Source organism: Doryrhamphus excisus, chromosome 13 (assembly GCF_030265055.1).
Source record: "Doryrhamphus excisus isolate RoL2022-K1 chromosome 13, RoL_Dexc_1.0, whole genome shotgun sequence".
Lineage (NCBI taxonomy): Eukaryota > Metazoa > Chordata > Actinopteri > Syngnathiformes > Syngnathidae > Doryrhamphus > Doryrhamphus excisus.
The window spans coordinates 9,510,414-9,526,320 of NC_080478.1; the positions used below are offsets into that span (position 1 = coordinate 9,510,414).

General features: G+C 37.5%; 1 protein-coding gene across 2 annotated transcripts in view; it reads right to left on the reverse strand.

The window, feature by feature from the left end:
* The window catches only part of htr1d (5-hydroxytryptamine (serotonin) receptor 1D, G protein-coupled), a 107,762-nt gene that overhangs the window by 74,417 nt on the left and 17,438 nt on the right, over positions 1-15,907 (reverse strand). For both annotated transcript variants that reach the window (XM_058090342.1, XM_058090341.1), the window contains exon 2: positions 14,307-14,492. The gene's annotated coding sequence lies outside the window, so the exon portion shown is untranslated. The remainder of the gene's footprint in view (positions 1-14,306; positions 14,493-15,907) is intronic.

Below are 15,907 nucleotides of genomic sequence, written 5' to 3' on the forward strand. Positions count from 1 at the left end.
AGTTATTGTGTGCAAACCATGTGGTTATTTAAATTGTTTGATGTTGATTTTTGTATTATTTATTACTAATAGTATTTATTCCCCTGTTTGCAGGGTTTTCATTTTGTGGTAAGGGCATTATTCTATTATATTTCACATTTTGTATGTATTTATAGTTTGTTAACATTTGGGTGACACATTATCTTAAAAATTAAAGACAATCTAGGCTAAATTGCCATATAAAATCTCGATGAGGGCGCCACTTCGGCTTTGTTATACGTCCATGTTTATGTTCCTGGGAGGTACTCAAGTTCAGAGTGGTTGTGTCCTGTTTGCCTCTGTTGTCTGCATTTCCTCATTCATTTTATTGTTGCTTTTAACGTCCAGTTTCCCTTGACATACACTATAACATAATATTATTTTAATGAGCATCCTTATTGATTGAGGGAACTTTATTTAAGATTTTGTTTTTAATGATAACAAGGCCCAGCTGTAGACGGCGGCTGCTGAATATATGAACCATTCTCGTAAAACGCGTTTGTGTCAGAACTTTAAATAGCATCTTTTTCCGATTTTAGATTAGTTTCACAGGTGGAACCTCATCGATTTTCATTTTCCGCCTGCTCGTTATCTGCGTTCCCACCTTTGCACAAAGTCAGAATATTAATGTGCAACCTTGTCTGTTACGAATGTGTGGTCCAGATGCCCAAATGCAAAATAGCAGCAGGAGGCAGTTACTTTCAAATTGTAACCAAACTCAAATGTTTGTGGGGATAAAAAAACAAAAAATAAAAAATAAATAAATAAAAACTCACTAATGAAAATTCTGACTCCTGACAGAAACACAAGGAAATGCACACAACAAGAAAAAGTCTTGAAGTAAACATACAAGGAGGATGAAACAATTTGAAGCAAAGTTTAGAGTGACCACAACAGTGTTGCGGATTTTGCTGTGGATCAGGATCTTCGGTGTCAATAAGGCACTATAGGAAACAATTACAGTGTCAGGTGAACTGGGTGGAAAAAGTGCTGCTTTTATTGACAAGCTGTCAGGCAGTCTTTAAGTAGGAGGGTTGAGACGCGAGGAAGGAAAGAAAGAAAACCATTATCTGGCGTGGAGCGCATCGTCAAATAAACGAAAAGGGATGCAGATTGAATGAAGCGTAAAAAAAAGCAGCACTTTGTTTGTGTACTACATGCATATGAAGATTCACTGTATGCGGAGTCTTATCTGTAAACGCCACGTGATTAACATTTGACAGTTCTTCTTCTTTGTCTGTTTGTCCTCATGCTAAATTGTCTTGCAGTGAAATGCTAACAGGTAATTTGCAGATTAAGAGAATGGTATTGGAACAATTCTCCATAATGGACTTGAGGTGTACGCCGCCGACGGGGTGACACCCCCATTATACAGACAAGTGAAGCAAATCGCAGGGCTGTGTCAGCATGATAACACGGCTTGGAGGTATAGGACTGTCACGTAATTAAATTGGGATTTGATTTCTCCAAGGAAGTTTTTTTTTTCTCTTTCAAAAGCTGGTGAAAAAGAAATATTTGGGTCGGATTTCAAAGTTGGTATTTCGATAACTGATGCAATCAGTCATGCATCACACATATCAAAGATAGCTTTTGAATCATATACAGGTATATCGAGGAAGCAATTTCCTGTTTTATCTGCAAAAATAGAACTGTGGATTAAAAACACCAAAACAAACAGTGAATGGACCATGTCAAGTAATTTTGACATTTCACAGTTCTGTAGGATTATGTCTTCATAAATGAATTATTGTCTTTTTGCTCACCGAGCTAGCTTTTCCTTTGTTGTCATAAAGCAATGTTAGCATATCATACCCATATCCACTAGGGATGCAATGGTACAGGTAACCCACGATACGGTCTGTACATCAGTTGTGGGGCTACTGCTTCAGTTTAATAAGCTCATTACAAAGAAAAAAACAAGATGCTGCCCGAAAATGGCCTGACCCATACTCTAGACCGCTCGCCGAATGTGGCCCGCAGGACACTAGTTTGAGGCCCCCGCCTTGATATGAAAGTTTAATGTTAGTGCGGCCTGCGCAAGTTTGATATGGATGCTGTATGGTATCATGTACCCAGAAAAAATTATTACTTTTGATTAATGTTCATGTTAAAGGTTAAATAACTGTTAAAAGTTATCCTCCCTATCCGTGTGGAAGTGGTAAGTTTTTGGCTATTTAAGTTTAAAGGAAATAACTTGAAGGCTACCGTTTAGGTCGCTAGCTCTCTAGTTTGTGAGTTAGCATGTGTCTCAAGACCCTGCAGTTGCGCAATATGTTGTAAATAAAAAGAGTATAAATGTGACTATAGTCGTGTTTTGTCATGTCTACAGGGCTCTAATAATGCTTTGTTCATTTTAATCTGAAAAAAATAATTTGTCTACCCACCAACTATATGTGGTTTATTGAGTTTTTATTATTTGCTGTTTTATTATTATTATTATATTTATTTATTACTGATTGATTGATTTTCTTTATTCTTGATTTGTTTATTTATTTTTCATCTTATTTTGTGCAGAAAAATAAAAATTAAGATATTTGAGAACAGTGGAATGTTTTATCAGAGCTTTTATTGTAGAAAATCGGAACCAAAGCACTGAAAAAGTTTGTATATTTTTCTGTTTTTAATAAATGTGTTTTTTTTTTTTTTTTTTGGAAAACCTGATGCAGCCCAGCCTTGCCCAGACCCTAGCTCCAGTGGCGCCCAAGTAAATTGAGTTTGAGACCCTTGATTTAGAGAGTCCAATTAGCACAACATGCATATTTTTGGGATGAGGGAGAACCCAGAGAACAAACAAACACCACCCCAGGGGAACCTGGATCTCTAGACTACCGTGCGTCAAATTTCGAGCCGATTGACATTAAATTCCAAAGATGTAACCAGCCAGACCTCCCAGCTTTCTGCCAAGTCCTGATTGGGCCTATTAAGTTGTGCTGCAGTATATTTTATCTTCCGACAAAACACATTCACATTAATGTCAAAGGTCTTCAGGTGCGATTCTTTCAAAGCAGATGCACTGAACTGCTAAAATGTCAAGCTGATACCGCTAACAACTAACAATGTAGAAACATGCAGAAAAACCAAATCTCAAGGACAGTTGTTGGTCCAAATGAAATTGCGCGTTGACATCAACGGTAGGCTTGAGATAGAAGACAGGGCTAGCCAACCCTTCCAAACGATAAGAGGAAAAACAAAGCCTATAAGCTTGAGATTTATCACATCCTCACAGTGTAAGCATGTTGTATTATAGGCTTTGTGAAGCAGAACGGCCTCTGCATCCCATCATGAAAGTGTGTACAGTATGCTTGGGTGCGTCCGTTTGTGTTTTTGTTTTGGTGGCCATCCAACACATTTATACCGGCTCTCCTGCTTCAAACGCTATTAAGTCTCTTTGAGCGTAGCGATTCATCATTTGTATGATTTCCATGGGGTGTTTTTTTTTTCTTTTTACTTTTTAATCACGGGTTGGATCCAGTGCTGAGGGGATAATTCAGCCGTGAAACAAGGCCCTGACGTCCCAAGTTAACCATGCACATCCCTAACAGACTCTGAAAAATGAGCTTGATGATGAGAGGTGGAAAGAGATGGAAAATGGACGTAAGAGTGGGTAACGATGACAGACAAACACCATGAAGGTTCAAATGGACCAATGTTATTACGACTGTACAACACATTTATGTATCCTCTTGTGGTGGAAAAACTGCAAAGTGCATATTTTTGTACTTTTTTAAGAGAATAAAATTGTTATATTACAATGAAGAACTGTCAGATTTTCTGAATCTGACTCTCATCCTGGAATGGATGCGTGAAAATATGTCAGTTTCATTTCTCATTTGTCTGTTCTGCTGTGATAGCAGGTATTGAAATATGCAGAGTTTTAATTGCCAAGCTAAATCATTTGACGAAAGCCTCCAACCATTCAGAGTGAATGGGATTATAGTAATCTATGTAAGGTCATGTGTGCATGTCAAAATGAAATGAATACATGTGTTTTGTGAATAATCAATTATTCACACTGTTGATTCCTGAATCACAGTGACTATAGCTTTGGTGCATGGATTTTTATACTGATTTTTGCAGCATTTAATATGATATTTGTAAAAAAAAATACTGTGTAAATTTAGAACGACTTAATGGCGTCTTTATTTTTATTCACAAATACGGGAATGATATGAAAGTTTAATGTTAGTGCGGCCCGCGCAAGTTTGATATGGATGCTGTATGGTATCATGTACCCAGAAAAAAATTATTACGTTTGATTAATGTTCATGTTAAAGGTTAAATAACTGTTAAGTTTAAAGGAAATAACTTGAAGGCTACCGTTTAGGTCGCTAGCTCTCTAGTTTGCGAGTTAGCATGTGTCTCAAGACCCTGCAGTTGCGCAATATGTTGTAAATAAAAAGAGTATAAATGTGACTATAGTCATGTTTTGTCATGTCTACAGGGCTCTAATAATGCTTTGTTCATTTTAATCTGAAAAAAAAAAATTGTCTACCCACCAACTATATGTGGTTTCTTAAGTTTTTATTATTTGCCATTTTATTATTATTATATTTACATGTGTTTTGTGAATAATCAATTATTCACACTGTTGATTCCTGAATCACAGTGACTGTAGCTTTGGTGCATGGATTTTTATACTGTTTTTTGCAGCATTTCATATGATATTTGTAAAAAAAATTACTGTGTAAATTTAGTATGACTTAATGGCGTCTTTGTTTTTATTCACAAATACGGGAAAGATCATTATGTGTTCCATCTACTTGCGATTCCTTTCTAGAATTGATCAACAGGAAAGTGACACCGTTGTTGCTAAACCCTAAGATTTACATTATTACACACTACTTTTGCTAATATTTAAGATGTCATTGATGTTATCAGACAATAATCTGTATTTTCAATATCATTTCTCATTTTATGTGACAAATAATTGAATATTATAAGGGGGAAAACTGTCCAAAAGTGGTAATTTTATGAGATTGGTGTTATAATACTCCATAATACTGTTATGGACCTATGGACAATTTGGAGTCGCTAATTAACCTAGCATGTTTTTGGAATGTGGGAGGAAACTGGAAAGTTGTAATATTCCGATTTTTTCCTCACACACACGTTGCAGTATTACGAAGGTGGATTTATTAGGAAAAAATACACAAATTGATTTTAATATCACCAGTAAAATGTCCCACAAAATCATAAGCATCACAATCATTGTCATAAGCATAAAGAAACATCTGTAATTACAATTTTTCCATTTTGTGGGAATTAAGTTATAATATTAAACGGGGAATAAAAGAAACTTAAAAATATATAAATACAAGAAAAAAATCTTAAATGTAGAGAAATAAAGACACAATATTACTAAATATTTTCTGCAGTTCATGCAAATAAAGCCGTAATATCGTGAAGAAAAAAAACACAATTTTACAAGAAAGAAGTGGTAAGTTTGTGTTGTAATATAAGAAAAGAATTAAACATACAATTAAAAGTTTGTCATGTGTACATGATTAGTGTCCTAATATTATTAGGAGTGGGGGGGAAAAAACGCTAAATTCTACAAGAATACATTTTGTCATTTGAGTAGAATAAAGTACTATTACGAAAAAGAACACCATTTGACAGTTTTACTAGAAAGAGGAAATTTGAGTGGAATTAAAGAATGGTCATTAAAAAAAGTTGACATTTGAGAATAAATCTGGAATATTACCGGTAGTATCGATATTTATTTAATGTAGTCTTAAGAAGAGTTTGGAGGATGTTGTGAAGGTTCTTTAAGATGCCAAACTTCACTTAAGGAAAAAAAATGACTGTGATTGTGTCTTGTAATGTAATGTGATAGCTTTCTCCAGGTGAGGTCTTTATGCTCTAACCCCCCCTTAAAGGTTTGATGATAAAGACAGCGTGGGCGTGAAAGCTCACCAAATGAACGTACTACACGCTCTGATGCGTTTGAGTCATCACTGTAGCTGAAGAGTCAGGTGGATAGCAAATAGTGTAGGAGGAACATCATCATCATCATCATCAGTGGAAGGACCTTTAGTGGTTGTTGCATCCAGTAGCTGCGGTACCCTATAGCTCTTATCTCCATGTTTTTTTTAGATAACAAAGTCATTGGTCTGTGAGACTGCACATAACTGATTGTCGGGACTGTGGACACCCCTCATTTCAGGGGTAATCAAGTGGTCTTGTCATGAAGAGATGCAACTGATGCCTGCATAATTTGGTCTAGTGTTGCCACTTGTGCCTGCAGGTTTATGCGGCTGTACTCTGACATCTTATGAGACGGTAAAAAACAACATAATTCGACTTAGAAGCACTCAAAGGAGGATTAGTTTCATGTCCTTGTTAAGGTCGCTAGTAGAGATAGAATTTTAATTAAGGACAATTCTTATCCCTAGATCAATATGAACACAAATCCCTTTTTGAGAAATTTGGCTAACACTCCCACAGTTCAATAAACACCATCAGCATGTGGAGTTCTGATAATATCAAGGAAGGTTTGTTTTTTCCACATAAGCATCCAAAAATACATCATAAAAGCATCACACTTATTGCAAAATCCTTGGCAATTGGCGTCCATGATAACATTTAAGGCACTGATTGACTGACTGATGTATCGGTCTGGCAGCAGCTCGGGGAGAGTCAGCATTTAAAACCCTGCCTCATCTCGCTGCCATTTCTAAAGAGCGAGAGGTTAACTACACAGTATTTTCAAGCAGTCAAAGGTTCAGGTTGGGGGCAATTTCAAGTCGTGAGACTGGAGATGGAGAAAAAAATTCAGGCAGAAGCCTACAAACTAAGGGTCGACCGATTCCAGTTTTAGGTTCCGGTCACTAAAAAGCCTGACCTGCTAATTACAAAAAGAAAACAACAACTCACATAATAATAATAATCTTATTTTGTTGAAAAAAAAAATGTTTCAATGTACAAACACCCACTGCTGTCCAATTATAGCCTGCTTCCTATTAATATGCCGTTTCAGTAAATCAACTCCCCTGCTCTAATTAGAACGTTAAGGCTAATTATTATGAAAATAAAAATGAAAATAACCCAAATGTGTCATAGGATCCCCAAACTGTGGCAATAAGAAAATGGACACGCAACCCCCCAGCCCCCCACCTGCAGAACATTTTCAATAAGCCAGTCATCTCTTTCCTTTGTGGATGTCTGCAGATGTTAATTTCCTGTCAGGCACCAGGTAATATAGCGTGTACCGTCACATCAACACACCCACACTTAAAATGAATGCTTCTGAGAAACGTTTGGAGACCAAACCAAAATGCGTCTGTAGCAGGATAGCTTCTTGTAGTCTTAAAAGTCCGATTTCCTGCAGGATGGCAGCCTGTGCAACAATCTCAGCCATTTTTTGGTAATTTTTTTTTTACCATAAATGTGTAATTGCGTTTTACTTTAAAAATGAAGCTGCCCTCAATGCTCTTCCGTCGTAGTCCGTACTCATTGTACAAGTATTCAATGAACCAGTTAAAAATGTCTCACTGGTCGTTAGCTTTACATGAGCAAGACGGTTCAGCCCTGAAGAATAACTAATGGTCAGCATTCACTCGAAACCCGGCCGTCATTTTGCAAGCTCAACATCACGATGACTCGACTATCTTGGAATTTTATCCTAATTACCTGAAGCCAGCCTGATAGCCTTTGAAGCTGTAGGGCTGATAGTGTCTTGAGTTTTCATTTGAACGATATAAATCCACAAGGATTCTCTAGGAGGTAAAATGGCTTATGGGAGATTTCAAATGGTTTGGGTTCAGGCCCGTGGCCCAAACATGTGCTTTAAGATTCAAAAGGAGTGGAATCCCTGAAAGACTGAAGATTCAAGACTGCGTCTTAGTTTGTTCTTTGATCGGCACCACCACAGTCATATTGTGAGATTAATTATTCAACATGAACAGTCTGTGTTTAGCTATTGTGTACAGGTGGTCCTCGGGATAGGAACATGTTCCGTTCCTACAACTGTGATGTAAATTGAGTTTTAAGTATTCTTGATGGTGGTTGTGGCGTTTATGCTACTTTTTCCACCTCTTCACAGTGGGTATATATTCAATATTCAATATATATAGTCAATAGTGTCCATACCCATATGTGTAACATGACATATCTCCTGTGGTGGAATTAGGACTTTATTCTTCTGTCTTATCTATTTTTTAATATTATGGCATAATTCCAGAGAAATTACCACTTCTTTATTGTAGTATCATAATTTTATTACCTTAATGCAGAAGTCACCAATGTGGTGGCACCAGGTAGCCTCACACAACCACATGAGTAGTAAGTAGTTCTCACAAGAAAATATAATTATTTAATATAATTACAAATATATAATATACTATTCATTCATTCATTCAATTTCTACCGCTTTTCCTCACGAGGGTCGCGGTGGTTGCTGGAGCCTATCCCAGCTGTCTTCGGGCGAGAGGCGGGGTACACCCTGGACTGGTTGCCAGCCAATCACAGGGCACATATAGACAAACAACCATTCACACTCACATTCATACCTATGGACAATTTGGAGTCGCTAATTAACCTAGCATGTTTTTGGAATGTGGGAGGAAACCGGAGTACCCGGAGAAAACCCACGCATGCACGGGGAGAACATGCAAACTCCACACAGAGATGGCCGAGGGTGGAATTGAACCCTGGTCTTCTAGCTGTGAGGTCTGCGCGCTAACCACTCGATCGCCGTGCAGCCTATAATATACTATTGTGATTTTATTTTCAGAAAATGAAAAAAAAATGTGTAGACGTCAAACAATATATACGGTGTGTACCTTGTTGTATGAAATAAAACCTGAAATGTGCAGCATGGTCCTCATGAAGTGCTACCATAGGAGAGAGTAATAGTATTGCTTGTGCTCACATATAGAAGCTTTAAATGTAATACAAGTACACTGTAAATGTGACTGGCGACCTATGCAACTTTCCGGAATTCTTACCATGCAGCAAAAGCATTTTATTACACTCTTATATTCTGTGTGAGTACGTCTTTTTAATGGTACTCTGTGGACAATCTTAGCTGGGGGTGTGTTATGATGCTTATGGGATACGTTATCATGCTCATGTTATGTTGTCCTTTTTGCCCTCTGGAATGTTAGTGTCACTGAATCATGCATGAGCTCATAAAACATGCACAGGCTTATTTTTTTGTGTAAGTATAAACAGGATTGGCACTGTAAAGCGTGATAATACTTGAAGACAGTCTGAATGATTGAGTGGTTCACACATGCAATTGTGCACCAGGCATTCCCTTATTAAAAAAGTTTATCTGAAAAAATGTTTTTTTTTTTTTATGTCAGTGTCCATGTGCCGCCAGTCTTCACAGTGTCGAAACACACATTCTGTCCTTTTAGAACGCCTACAGCATGATTTAATGACACGGCATGACATTTTACGAGCCTGCGGGACGCCATTGAAAATATTCAGCCCTGCGAACTACTCATGCAACAAAGTATCGTCAGTTGGAAAGTGTGTAAATGTTTTGTTTACTGCAAATTGAATGCGTGCATGTGCCACAAAGGTTTTGTTTTTCGTGTGATCCTGCTAAGATAAATATTTTTTTGATTTATGAGAGGTGATTAAAGGTGGAAGGCGATCATGGTTTGATGACTACACTTTAAATGTATACTTCAAATACGTCCTTTTCAAGTTTACACTCACGCTAGGCAATTCATGCCGTGATTGGCTAGTGTGATGCTCTGATCTTCGAGCATGGTACACTTCCTTGACCCCAGCAGACTTAGAAGAGGTGGGCCAAGGCCCGGCATGATTGGTTATGCACGCCTGCAACCCATAAGTCATATAATTTATGTGACTGCACCTCCCGCCAGTTATTACTGACAAATTCCAACGTGGATAGTAACAATGAAAAAGACTAAAATAAGCTTCAAAGTCAGGAACATTGATGTAATAGGAGCATTGTTTATGTGTTCAAATCTTAGACTACCCGTTTACTACCTGTTTAAATCGCTTTTTAATGTCTGACTTTTTATACCTGACTGCTGTGCCCCACCCCGCTTTTTCTCATGTTTTAACTGTGTATTAACGAATGAATGTTGTATATTAATGTATATTCTACTCTGTTTACTTGCTTTTATTCAACTCCATTCTTCTGTAAAGTGTCTTTGAGTATTTTGAAAAGCGCAAATAAAATGTATTATTATTATTATTGCCCTTATTTTGTCACTTTTCTTGTTCAGTTTCATGCCTGGTACAACTAAAGGTATTTTTGTTGTCATCGTTTCTCATTGTTTGTCCAAACAACTCTACCTTTAGGTTTTTTTGTTTTTTGGGGGGGGCAAAGACACGAAACACCACAGTGCATCTCCCACACCAATCAAAATACAACTCTCCATTATTTACATTTGTATTCAGCTATCTGATCACAAGCCCAAAAGGAGTAGGCTGAAGCAAAAGCTTATAAATGCCTACTCCTTTTTGCAAGATATAATCATGTTCATGCCACTGTCTTGTTTCCCCTGTTATTATTGTCATTGCAATATTATTATTGTTATTATCATTATTTTTATAATCTTTATCATTATTACCATCATTATAATCATCATTAATATTACCATTTTCATCATTATAGTTAACATTTTTTTTTTTTTATTATTTAATTTGACAGACTTCATTGCTTCTTGTAGAGTGCTGTATCATTCCATATGGTGAACAGGTGACCAACCCAAACATCAGTATCTTCTTGTTAAACCCTACCTGAGGTTTTTAGACGTGTTTATTAGTTTGTGTGTGTCTAGTCTTGTGCATTAAAAAGCAAGGTTTTACCGATGACCAGCTCCAGCCCCAGTCTTCACTTGCTGTGCCTAATCTGGGTTGTTTGTTTACATCGTATTTCATTGTATTGTATTGTAATGGTTGTTGTATTTTGAGGTATGTAGATAATGTTTTTAAATGAGTATTTTAAATCACCACCTTTCTTTGTTTTATCACCAACAACCAATTGTTGCAAACTCAATTTTTGAAGCAATGATATCTTCCTGTCCATTAGTACTATTTTTTTGTAAAGTAATAAGTTGTGCCAGGCATTAAAATGAACAAGAAACTGAGTGGTCTAATAACTTTCTCCATGACTGTAGTTCTGTATGTGGAAGCCTGAAAGCTATAGAGCAGTCTAAGTGCAAGCAAATAATACTTTTAAAGTAATTAGCATTTATTCAGTTTCAATGCCGCTTGTTCCCACTGGGGTGGCAGCCAGCTGACTCTGAACTGGTCGCAAGCCATATAAAGTAATAAATATAATAAACTAATAAATCAGTATGATTCAGAGTACAGTTTGTACAATATGTATATTGTTGACTAATAATAACATCAACAACTGTATTACGAGACAAGCAGGCATCAAAGAAAGCATTGTCTGATGGGTTTTCCTATATCCAGCTCAAGGAAATCTGTGATTGCCTGATGATGATGCCTCATTTCCACAGCAGCCAAACAAGTCACATACGCCAAGAGGGGAACAAGGAGAAGACACTGAGAGACGGCCCGAGAGAGACAGACAAGACGGCGTGGCGCTAATGAGAATGTCAGAGGCAGGGAAGCAATTAGACAAGTTCTGCTAAGAGACCACCATCAGCAGCCATGATTAATGGTCTGAATTTGTTTTTCCTCTCACCTCATTGCTCTTCCCTCCCTCTTAACTCCCATCATGTCTCCAGCTCAAATAAATAAGCCACTCCACTCCCCAACAAATCCAACAAGTCAGCAAGTGAGAACCACCGCAGCGCTGTGTTATCTAATTTAAGGCGTGCATTGTGCTGCTCCTCCAATACAAAACTCTTTTGGTGACATGAATTCAACGGCAGCTTCTTTCACAGGCTCTTACTGCGACCTATTACTCTGAATGAGTTGGTTTTTAGGGGGTGGTGAAAGACTTCATTAGTCACCCTGAGGGGGGAAAACAATTTCTACATTATTGAACATACTGTACTACACACATGGACATGTACTTATAGAGATATAGTATGTCAAGGTGAGGGGGCCGTGTACAAGCAAGCAGCTAGGGTGTCTGATACATATGCTGAAGGGCACGGAAGCCATGCAGAAATCAATTCCAATTTTCATGTTTTGATAAACTGAAGTATTATGACAGACAAAATCTGGAATTATTACTACTTACTTACTAACCCTAACCCCAACTCTCCTGATGTCACTACATCTATGAAATGGACTATTATGTTATTTCAATGTTTGTATATACTTATATTGTGTCTTATGTTGGCCACTCGACATCCATTGCAGCCTGGTCATCCTCACCTTCTGAAGGTTTCTTTTTTCCCCAAATGAGTTTTAAGCTGTTTGCTAACCACCAATACTTTAACAGATAACAGAAGAAGAAATAACCGTGTGAGGAACATACAATGATACAAACAAGGATACAAAAAAGCTACAGCTGAAACAACGCCAGGACAAGGTATCATCTGGTATCCATTCTTTCATAGTGTTTTCCATTGGTAGAGTTGCAATGCAATGTAATAAGAATAGAGGTAATTCGTACTTTTTTTTAGGTAAGCCCGCCCACCATGAAAATGGTTCGTCTGCTCATCCCAGCGAGCTTTTGGAGCCGGAGTTGAACCAAAAAAGACCCTAAAATTTGAACCAAATGTGGAACCATGACAATGGAAAAGCAAAGCACCAAAGAACCAGCTCCTAAAAGGGTCAGAACCAGTTACAGTGGAACAGGGTTATTATTGCGGGCTATTTTGGGAACCCATCCCACGAGTTATATGACTTTTTTTTTTAAATACATTTTCATTTCCGTTCCTTTCATGAAAATGGAGAACATAATATGTACATAATTCGACTTTATATGTTAATATAATTATATGTGAATAAAAATATTCACATATTTGCCTTCCCCCTACTTGAACAAACAAACAAAAAAATGACAAGATGGTCGGACATCACATACAGTTGACTGTCTGTAGCCTACCCACCAACACTTTCATTATTTTTTTATTTATTTATTTATTTTTTATATGACGTTATATGACTTTTAAATGACATGAGAGCCTGGGCTTCTGGGGAAAGTATTATCGCGCATACTCTATAGCTTGCCATGACTGAAGATGAGAATGGATGTAGATAGTAGCAGGCTCATTTGCTAGCTAGTTCGTCATCGCAAAAGATTTGCAAGACCTCACAAAAAAAAAGAAAAACACGTTTGGAACGTCTATGGATTTTACAAGACAGGTGCAAAACTTGAGCAACCACCCGAAGGTATGGTAACTTGAACACATTTTTGCCACTATTGAAGAGATACTTTAAATTATTCTTATTTATTCTAAATTATTTAAATTATTTGTACAAATTACTGTTTACGCTGTACATTGTTCATATTTGATGTCATATATTTATTTATTTATTCTCCACATTATTATTATTATTATTATACGGGAGCCAGGCAATGACATTTTGTTGGCAATTTCACTGCTGTGTTATCAGAATCAGAATCAGAAAAGGGTTTATTGCCAGGTATGATCAAACACATACTAGGAATTTGTTTTGGTATAGTAGGTGCAGACACATCTATTAAAAAAAAAATGAAAATATACAGTAATAACAGTATAAATATATGTACACAGTCTGTTTTTTTGTTTGTTATTCCGGAAGTGCAGTCTGATTGTTTTTACTAAGAGTCCAAACTGGGCGTTAATGTAACGCAATGCAATTGTGCAATGACAATAACGAAAGTCTATCTATCTATCTATGTGTCATTATTTATTATTTATTTACTCTGTATTATTAATTGGACCAGAGGTTAAGACTTCAGTTTTTTTATGTTATTTCATATGCTGTTTTTAGGTGATATCGATGGCTCCAAACAATATTGTTTCAGGTATCTCAATTACAAGCCAAGCAAATATATGTCACACTAACACAGATAGTAACAGTAAAATGTTTATCTTCTGATGAAAACATCCTCTCATCACCTTCTCTGTGACTGACAGTAGCAAATAACCTACCGTTTCAGCAGTACTTTCCGCACTGTGTTTTGGTACTTTTCAGATAAGGCCAATGGCAGGGGCGGGGGAGGGAGAGATAAATAGCAGAAGTGAAAGAGAACCATAGAAGACAGTGCAATTACCTGCTCTGGTTTGTCCACGCTGCAGAGGAACAATACATCTATTCAAGACCCTGCCTGCGTTCTTGGCTCTGCTGTTGATGATTAAAGTCTCCTCTCATTCCAACAGAACACTTCATTCGCTCTATACCACTCAGCAATACATCCAAGCACAATGGCACCTCTCTTTCTCTCTTACCTTGTGTTTGCAGCCGCCTTTCATGCAAGGAAAGTAGATTCTCAGTGGAGTTCTAAGTGAATGCTGTGCAGGGAAATAAAGTTCACTTTTTTAAAAATAATTCACTTCCTTACCCAGAGAGTAGTTTTGGGATGAAGGTCATCCATGCCAAGGTTATTGAAGCCGTTGGTGCTACTGTCCGACGACCTGTGAAATAATGACAGACTGCGGTCAACTTATTATGGTGACTCTCTGTCCTAGTAATTGTGGCAATGGTCCATATGCTCTTTTATAATGAACACAATCCGTATTACATGAAGAGTGGTGTGGAAAAGTGTTTGATCCTTTCCTTATTTCTGATTATTTTTATGTTTCATGAAGACTTTTCATTATTAAGGGACAACAAAAATGCAAACCTACATGACCTTGTGTGAAAAAGTGATTGCCACATTCGATGGTTTTCCAGCATGAAAAGCCTTTTCAAAGTGATGCCACTGCATCTCAATAGGATTCAGGTCAGGACTTTGACTAAGCCACTCCAAAGTCTTCGTTTTATTTTCCTTCAGCCAATCAGAGGTGGACTTGCTGGTGTGTTTTGGATCATTGTCCTGGTTCAGATTGAGGTCACAAAAAATGGCTGGACATTCTCTTTTTTTTGGTAGACACCAGAATTCATGGTTCAAGTTTATCACTGCACGTCATTCAGATCACAAAGCAGCAAAACAGCCCCGGACCATCATACTGCCACCACCATGTTTTGGCATTGGTATGACTGAAATACGGCAAATGTAACGGGACAAATACCTTCCAAAAAGTGAAACGTTTTGTCTCGTCAGACCACAGAATATTTACCCAAAGGTCTTGGGATCAGCAAGATATTGAAAAAAATTAAAATGTGCAATAATATTCTTTGTATTCAGCGGTGGTTCTCATCTTGGAACTCTGAATCATTCCATGGTGATGTTTGAGGACGAAATAACACTGGTATATAAAATTAAATAATAAAATAATATTCTAATCATGTGCACTTTCGAATGGTTGTTTGTCTATATGTGCCCTGTGATTGGCTGGCGACCAGTCCAGGGTGTACCCTGCCTCTCGCCAAAGACAGCTGGCATAGGCTCCAGCACCCGCCGCGACCCTCGTGAGGAAAAAGTGGTAGAAAATGAATGAATGAATGAATGAATGAATGTGCACTTTCACCATATATATAAATATAAATAATTAAGTACATATCATGTGGCAAGTTCTGAGGAAGGGATTAACGGATATTCAGTTCTATTGGATTTTTTTTTTTGAACAAATCCAGCAAATGCCTGCGTGGTGCTTCTGTGTAATATACATTATTTAACAACTCTGTTCTGTTGATGCGCTCACAGCTGACAGCCAAGCTCATCTTTTTCAAAGCCGAAGAAAACAGCAGATCTTCTTAGTTTCTGACCTCAGGCGTCATCGGCCTGCAGGGAGCTCGGCGGGCCCAGTGTACTGTAGCTTCTCGCCTGGTCTTTGTATTTGCTGGTGGAAGGAATCTCTGCGGGGCTCGACTGGCAAGCGGTAGAACCAGAGAGCAACTGATGACGTAAATGAGGAAAGACGAGGAATCACTAACAATCAATCTGTGA